A 9,450-nucleotide genomic window follows, 5' to 3' on the forward strand; every position below is an offset into this window, starting at 1 on the left:
TAAATATATTTTTCTTATATAATAGTCCACTATTAAAAAGAGAAAATGATTATAAAATAGTAACAATATAAGAAGTATAAAGTTGGTCCAATTTATTCTTAATATTCAGGCTAATTTTGTCTTTTGAATAATATATAATCTTGCTAGAACACAGCTAATTACATTAAGGTCTACAATATGCAGAAACCTTAACATTTATAATAGACAATTCCTTGTTACAGAAATCCCATAATTTTCATTAGCAGTAACAACTTCTATTTATTAGCAGTGGCAATTTTCTACATGGCTCCTGATAACTTGAGTTTTATGAAGCTATATAAAGACTAAAGATTTAGTTGACAATTATATAAAATGAGGGAAAAGGAAGAAAAACTAGAAATATATCAATCACTAGAGACAATGGATTGATTAGAATAAAAAACTAACCACATCATTATATTTTCTTTTAATTTGCTTGCAAATTTCATGGTAAAATAGAACAAGCTTATATGATAACATTTCAGAGTCCACCAGAATAGTTCTTAGTGGTGTGAATCTTGAACACTATGAAAAAATATCCTTCAGTTTCTATTTCTAGAACTTTTGAAAAACTCATAGAATAAGCATTTGTAGAGCACCTACTACATGATAAATATCTTAGGCACTAGATATGAAGCAATAAATAAATAAAATAGTTAGTGAGTAGGGGGTAGTAGTGCACACCTGTAATCCCAGCATTCTGGGACGTTAAGACAGGTGAATCACAAGTTTGGGCCTAGCCTTAATAACTCATTGACCTAGCAAGACTGTCTCAAAATTTAAAACTTTAAAAGTGGCATGGAGGTTGAGAACATAACTCAGTGCAAAGGCTGTGAGTTCAGTTCCCAGTATTGAAAAAAGAGGGAATCACTGTTCACGAGATATTCACAATCTGTTGACTGCAGTAAATATAATCAACATAAAAGCCAAGATTTGAGACCCACTATGAGATAGACACTACATTAAAAGTTTTAATTGAATTAAAACCTAGTCTGTCTGATTCTGTGGCACGTTACTAACCACATGAAGGTGTAATATGTAAGATATTCTGTGGAAAGGAAACCACATAAATATTAAAGCATGCAGTATCATGATGTGTCCATGAAGTGTCTAGCAGCAGACATCAGTGAGCAAAGATAAATCTCCACAAAAACATCAAGTGTGTAGGAAGAAGGAAGCTTATCTTGTGAGCTCGGACTGATTGACACCCTGACTTTGAGTCAAGACTTCCGAAGTTTTTGGTACCTGCTGTAACTTTGCTTTCAGGTTAGATACTTTTCAGATTACCATAGTAAACACATTATCTCATTTTAAAGAATTGTTTAAGAATGTCACACAATTACCATAAAGTTTACATTTCCAAGACATTGTTGATGCCCCATCTCTCTTTCCTGGGGCATCTTAGTTTAATGTTCATCCTATTCCCCAAGTTGTTCTAACTATCTTCCTATTTTATGACTTTAGTTTTCTCTAAGTGAATTTATGGCTAGCTATATAGGGGAGGGTGAAGGGGTGAGCTTCTCTACAGTTTGAGTTTAAGTGACCCTTTATAATGGAGTCTCGGGGCGGGGTCTGGCGGTTTGAACGAGACGAGACGGAACTGGAGCCGGGCGCGGACAGTAGACGCAGTTCCCCTGAGAGCCGAAGATGGCAGTGAACGTATACTCAACGTCAGTCACCAGTGATAATCTAAGTCGACATGACATGCTGGCCTGGATCAATGAGTCTATGCAGTTGAATCTGACAAAGATTGAACAGTTGTGCTCAGAGTTCTAATATGGGGTTAATAATGTCCCCTAAGTTATTGAGGTCTGATTGGATCTGCAATCTCCCAAAGAAGTGGGTACGAAGACTAAACAAAAGAGACAAGTGATAATTCCTGTGGATAAATTAGTAAAAGGAAAGTTTCAGGACAATTTTGAATTTGTTCAGTGGCTCAAGAAATTTTTTGATGCAAACTATGATGGAAAAAGAGTATGACCCTGTAGCTGCCAGACAAGGTCAGGAGACCGCAGTGGCTCCTTCTCTTGTTGCTCCAGCTCTGAATAAACCGAAGAAACCTCTTGGCTCGAGCAGTGCAGCTCCACAGAGACCCATTTCAACCCAGAGAACTACTTCAACGCCTAAGGCTGGTCCAGGTGTGGTGCAGAAGAATCCTGGTGTGGGCAATGGGGACGATGAGGCCACTGAACTGACGCAGCAGGTCAATGTATTAAAACTTACTGTTGAAGACTTGGAGGAAGAAAGAGATTTCTACTTTGGGAAGCTAAGGAACATTGAATTGATTTGCCAGGAGAATGAAGGGGAAAATGACCCTGTATTGCAGAGGATTATAGACATTCTCTATGCCACAGACGAAGGCTTTGTGATACCTGATGAAGGGGGCCCACAGGAGGAGCAAGAAGAGTATTAACACCATTGACCAGCAGAGCAGCATCGGAATTCTTCTCTCCAAATCATGTGCTTAACTGTAAAATACTCCCTTTTATTATTCTTAGAGGATTCACTGGTTTCTTTTCAAATGCAAAAAGTACCTCTTTTTAAAAGTGCACTTTGCAGAATTTTCACTCCTTTTCCAATAAATTTGAGTTAGGAGCTTTTACCTTGTAGTAGAGCAGTATTAACATCTAGGTGGTTCATCTGGGGAACATAGAGGCTGACTGTGGGGCTTACTGTGCAGATGCTGGTCACACTGATTGTTGGAGAAGGTGTTTTTTCTGTAATGCACTGAGATGCCAACCTCAGTAGAGAAATGTAAAAAGACTGAATTGAATTTTAACCTAATGTGAAATCTTGGCAGAGAATGTGTTAATAAATAAATAAATGCCTTTAAAAAGTTTTTTAAAAAATGGAGTCTCTTTTGGCCAATCAATGGATCCATAATTTATTAGTTTAGCATATATGAAAAAAGAAGTCAGAGGAATCGTGACTAAAAAATTAGCAGAGGTTAGATAATATTGGGTTAGCATGTCGTAATCATGCAAAATTAAAGACTTGACTAAATAATGTGTATTATGGTTTGTGTCTAGTTGTCCCCACCAAAGCCTCATGCAAATTACGGGGCAGACACTGCTGGATGAGCAGCTAGTGGCTTGAGGGGCGGTGCCAGAGGACCAGGGCGGAGTTCAGGTGCGAGGCCAGGGAGGCGACACCATTAAACTGACAGCATGAGCTGCTCACCCCCAGGCTGCAGTCTCTGGGAAGTGTGGAGCAAGTCTAATGACTTAACCTAAACAGGGCGGCATCCAAGCCTCTCCTGCAGATCAAGAGAAGAGTAACTAAGACAATGTGTATACCATATTAAAGGATTACAAAACTCAGTATGGTTTAAAGATATCAGTCATCCTTAAATTTATTGATAGATTAGTGTATCTCAATCGAAAATGGAGCTATCTTTCCATAGAGCATGACAAGTTAATTATGAAGATTTTATGGAAATGCAAAGAACCTTGGAATAACAACAACAACAACAACAACAAATAGAATACCAAAAACAGTTTTGAAAAGAACAAAGTTGGAGAATTCATAATACTTGATATAACACTTACCCTAAAGAGACAGTAATCAAAACAATGTGATTTTGATGTAATAATACATGTATATATCAATGGAAAAATATAGAATATGAGAGCATTCAGGTATAAAAAGTTAACTCATCAGCAAAATGGTGAATTTAATTCAATGACAAACAAGACAGCTTCTTCAGCCATTGAAGCTATACGAGGTATACCTCAGTCTTTAAATTACACAATGTATAAAAATTAATGTGGGGCCAGGGAGATATGGCGGCCTAAGTGCCTGCCTGGAAAGCACAAGGGCCTAATCTCAATTTCCAGTACTGCATGCTGTGCTGGCCCGCACAGAGCCAGAAGCTGAAACTGGGCATGGTGGTGCACACCTATAATCCTAGCACTGGGGAGGCTGAGACAGGAGAATCACTATGAGTCTGAGCTGCCTAGTGAGACCCTGTATCGAATAATTAATTAATAACAAAATTAATGCAAAGTTGACCTTAGATCAGACATACAAGTTTCAAGTATAAAACATCGCAGGCAAAAATTCACAATTTCTGAGTAGGCAATGATTTCCTAGACATAAGTCAAAAGTATTAAGTATAAAAAGAAATACTTGCTAGAGTGAACATCAAAATTAGTTACTGAGGGGCTGGCCAGATAGCTCAGCGGACTAAAGTGCCTGCCTAGAGCACAGTGGCCAGGGATCCATTCCTGTCCTGCCCTGCCGGTCCCCCCCAACCCCCGGGAGCACTGAGACAGCAATTGAGACTGGGCATGGTGGCACGCACCTGTAATCTCAGGGCTTGGGAGGGTGAAAACAGGAGAATCACTATGAGACCGATCTACCTAGCGAGACCCTGTAGACCCTGCTGATCCTGTACCAAATAAAAAATAAATAAAAAAAAAATGTACTTAGGCTGGGTGTGACGGTGTATGCCTGAAATTTGAACTCACAGATTACATTACACAAGTAAACATATTGATTACTAATAAGAATAGAAAAAACATGTATATCATTACCACAGAAGTGAAATTTAAAAACTATAAAATATACCATTTTATATCCATAACAATGACTTAAATTAAATACAGTTATGCAATACATCAAATATTTATGTCCATTCATAATTTGTTGAAATCCTAACCCTAAAGGTAATAGTATTAGGAGGCAGAGCTTTTGTAAGAGTAGGTCATGAAACCTTTGCCCTCATAAATGAGATTACTGCCCTTAAGAAAAAGACCTCAGAAAAATCCCCTGCCTTATCTGCCATGAGAACAAATCAAAAGATAGACACCTATGAAATGGGAAAAGCACTCTCACCAGAGGTCAGATCTTCCACACACATTAATCCAGCCTCCCCAACCCACAGAATTGTAAGAAATAAATCTGTTATTTGTAAATCACCAGTTTATAGTTTTGTATTATTATATTTTACTATTTTGTAATAGATATTCTAAAATAAATGGCAATAGATCAAATAAGAAATCACAAAGGAAATTAGAAAATATCTTGAGATAAATGAAAATGAAAACAATGTTATCAAAATGTATAAAATGCAGGAAAAACATTACTATGAAAGTTTATAGTGGTAAAGAATTACATTTGAAAAAGAAAAGGAAGATCTCAAATCAACAATCTAACTTTATGCCTCAAGGAATTAGAAAAGAAACTAAATTCAAAGTTACCAGAAAAGTAATCAAGATTAAAGTAGAAACAAATGAAGGGGAAAAAAGAAAAAAAAAAAAAACTCAACAAAACCCAAAGTTTATGTTCATAAAGATCAACAAAATTGACTAGTTTTTTCCTAGACTAACTCGGAAAAAAGCCTAAAATTAAAAAAATGGAAGAAGATGTGACATGGCTCAGTGGAGCAGCACCTGCCTGGTAAGTGCTAGGTCCTGAGTTCAAGTCCTGGTACCAAAAAATAAAAAATGGAAGGAGAAACATTACAACTAACCACATAAAAAAATTTAAGAAACCACTATAACTAATTATACACCAAAAGATTGGAACACTTGGAAGAAATATACAAATTCCTAGAAGCATAAAACCACCAGCACTGAATTATAAAGAAATAAAAAAACCTGAATAGACCTATAACTAGTAAGAAGACTGACAAAGAAGACTAATAAACAAAATACCAGGGCCAGATGGCTTCACTGAAGTCCACCAAACATTTAATTAACACCAATTCTCACACTTCCAAAAAAATTGAAGAAGAGGGAACATTTCCAAAATCATTTCATGAGGCTATCATTAGCCTGATAACAAAGCCAAATAAAGATACTATATTTTTAAAAAGCTACAGGCAAAAAAAAGCTACAGACAGTATTACCAATGAATACTGATGAAACATACACAAAATATACATACTAGCAAACTGCATTCAACACTACATTAAATGGACTATGTACCATAACTAAGCAGGCTTTAACTTTTGAATGGAAGGATGATTTGACATACAAAAAATCAGTTTAATAAAATATAATAAAATGAGGGTTCAAAACTGCATGATTATCTCAATAAAGAAACATCACCATACCTTCATTATTTAAAAAATAAAATTCAAATTAGGGAGAAAATAGGGCTTTCCCTAATATGATAAAAGCCATATATGAAAAATCCAGAGTTAACACATTTAGTGATAACAAAGCTTTCCCTTTATGACCAGGAGCTAGGCAGGTTGACGGCTACAAATAGTCCTGTTCAACACAGTATAAGAAGTCCTAGCCACAGAAACTAGGCAAGAAGAAGAAGTAAAGACCATGCAAGTTGAAAAGTAAGTAATAAAATTTTCTCTGCTCACAGATAACACAATGTTACATATAGAAAATCTTAAAGATTCTGTAAAAATCTGTTAGAACTAATAAATTTAGCAGAGTTACAGGATGGAAAATCTACATAAATATTGTTTCCATAAAGTAATAATGAACAATACAAGAAGGAAACTAAGAAAATTATTCCATTTACTATAGGTACATTGAAGAATAAAATACCTGAGAATAAACTTAACCAAGAACAACAACAACAACAAAAAAAAATACTGTACACTGAAAATGAAACAGTGCAGCAAGAAATTTAAGATGACATAAATAAGTGAATAAACCCATATTCATCAACTAAAAGAATATTATTAAAATGTCCACACTATCTAAATCAATTGAGATTCAAAGTAACCTCTACAAAATTACCAATGGTATTTTTTAAGAAATAGAAAAAATTTCTGAAATTCATTAAAGCCCCAAATTTCCCAAACAATCCTTAAAAAGAACAAGCTTAGATTCCAATCAAACTTCTAAAAGTATATCTCACAGAATTAGAAGAACAATCCTAAATTTCATTTGAAACCAGAGAGACCTAGAATAATAAAGACAATTCTGGGCAACAAAGGTAAGGCAAGGGCATCATAATTTCTGACTTTAAATTATACTATAAATCTACTATGATAAAAACAGCATGGTACTGGCAAAAAAAAAAAAAAAAAAAAGATCCAAAGATTAATGGAAGATTAGATGATACAGAAACAACTGCAAACATATTCAGCCAACTTCCTTTGACAAAGGGGCCAAACACATTGATTGGGGGAAAAAAGAGCCTCTTTAATAAAAGGTTCTGGAAAAACTGACTTTGTACATGCTAAAGATTAAAATTGTACTTACATCTTTCACCACACACTAAACTAAATGCCAAATGGATCAAAGATATAAATATTTAAACAGAAATCTTAAATCTTCTGGAAGATAGAATAGGTAAAACTCTGAAGACAATGGTATAGGCAAAGACTTTATGCCCCAACTGCATATGAACGATCATAAAGAACCAACAACTAGGAGCTCATCTTATTAAAAAGCTTTTTTCCAGCAGGGGAAACCACCAACAAAGTGAAGAGATAACCCACAATGTGGGAAAAAAAACATTTACCAGCTGTTCATCAAAGAATTACTATCAAGAACATATAAAGAATTTTAAAAAATCAGACTCCTCAAAGTAAAAAAGCCAATTCTAAAATGAATGTCTGAGATAAATATATACTTCTCAGATGAAGAAATGCAAAGAGCAAATAAATACATCTTTTTAAATGTTCAACACCATTGGTTTTCAAGAGATGCAAATTAAGCCAACACTAAGATTCTACCTCAGCCCAGAAAGAATGACTATTATCAAGAAATCAATAAGTTACAAATGCTGGAGGAGCTATGGGGGAAATACCCACTGCACTGTTGGCATGTATAGCCTGGTACAACCACTATGGAAATCAGTGTGACGGTTCCTAAAAAACTAGCATTAGAACTTCATTTGACCCAGCTATTCTCCTTCTGGGTATTTTTCCAGAAAATTCGAAATCATCACACCACCGAATATATTTGCACCTATGTATATAGGAGCACAAAATCTTAGAAACAACTAAAATGCCCATCAACAAGGAATAAATAAAAAAGATGTGGTATTTTTATGCAATGGAGTACTACTCAGCTATAAAGGATAAACTGGAGACTTTTATAGGCAAATAGGTACAACTTGAGACCATAATCATAAGTGAAACAAATCAAACTCACATGTGTAAACATCATACTGTCTCCCTAATGCGAGAAGCTGAAAGAGTAAATAAGATCCAAAATGTACTACAGATATTGAGAAATGGAAAGAAACTGTTCAAAAGGAAAGAGAAACTCATATGGGGGAAAGGAGAAAAAAAGGAAGGGGAAAAAATATATATATATACACACAAACACAGGATAATTAAGATTATACTACTAATTTCTCTTCATTAAAAAAAGATTGTACTTATATGGTTTAGACAATTAAATGTGCATATTTTGTACTCTGAGCAACTAATTTAAAGATAATAATATGCAATATATCAACCTTTGTTACTCTCCTATTATTTTGAAATTTTATTTTCTCTTTAAAATAAAATGTTAAAAAAAAACAAGCTTAGAGAGCACATTTTTTTATTTCAAAACAATACACAGGTATAGTAATCAAAACAGCAATTAAAGTAGAACACTAGCAAAAATACAGATATATAGACCAATGAATCAGAATGGAAAGCCCAGCAATAAATGTTTGCCTATATAGTCAAATAAACTTTCACAAAGGTATAAATATCACATAATGAGGAAAGACAGTTTTTCAACCAATGCTGCTAAGAAAATTTAATGTCTACAGGTCAAAATGAAAATGGGCTTGTACTTTACATCACACACCAAATTCAAAATGTATTAAAAACCTCAAAGTAAGACCTGAAACTATAAAACTCCTAACAGAAAATAAAGGGTGAATGCTTCAAAACAGATTTGGTAATGATTTACTAAAGCCACAGGAAATAAAAGCAAAAATTGACCAAAAAAAGAGAAAATTTTTACAAAATAAAGGAAATAACTGCAGTAAAAAGGCGCATGGTATTAGAGAAAGTAATTCCAAATCATTTATTTGATAAGGTATTAATATCCAGAATATTAAACAAAGTGACAAGTAACCTGGTTTTAAAATGGACAAAGAGTGCTGGGGATTCAAAACCTTCTTCTCATTGAACTAAGAGACAAGATATCATATCTGCATCTTGTACTAGGAACAACAACTACTACAAAGACAACAATATGCACTGTATTAATTATTGTAACTATGCTACTAATTTGTTTTGAAACTATATTATTGCTACTTCTTTCTGAATAAAATTATTACAATATAAAATAAAATAAAACTTCAAAAATAAGTAAATAATGTAGGGACTTAAAGTTCAACATATCAATACTTGATGAAAAATACCTGTTCCTTATTATGCCTAAGATGTTTGAAATGCAGTGAGATAGTAGGTTAAGCTTAATAGCCTAAATCGTTTGATAATAACAATAAGCTTGTCTTCTGGATGGTTAACAACCTAAGTTTGCAGACCAAAATTAGAGAAAAAGGAGG

The 9,450-nt window shown here is 34.3% G+C and overlaps 1 protein-coding gene and 1 pseudogene across 3 annotated transcripts in view; one reads left to right on the forward strand and one right to left on the reverse strand.

The window, feature by feature from the left end:
* Positions 1-9,450, reverse strand: part of Ttc28 (tetratricopeptide repeat domain 28) — an 818,517-nt gene that overhangs the window by 520,222 nt on the left and 288,845 nt on the right. The gene's annotated exons all lie outside the window — the stretch shown is intronic.
* LOC105741728 lies at positions 1,659-2,686 on the forward strand (annotated as a pseudogene).

The sequence above is a fragment of the Octodon degus genome, unplaced genomic scaffold (assembly GCF_000260255.1).
Source record: "Octodon degus isolate 3935 unplaced genomic scaffold, OctDeg1.0 scaffold00021, whole genome shotgun sequence".
Lineage (NCBI taxonomy): Eukaryota > Metazoa > Chordata > Mammalia > Rodentia > Octodontidae > Octodon > Octodon degus.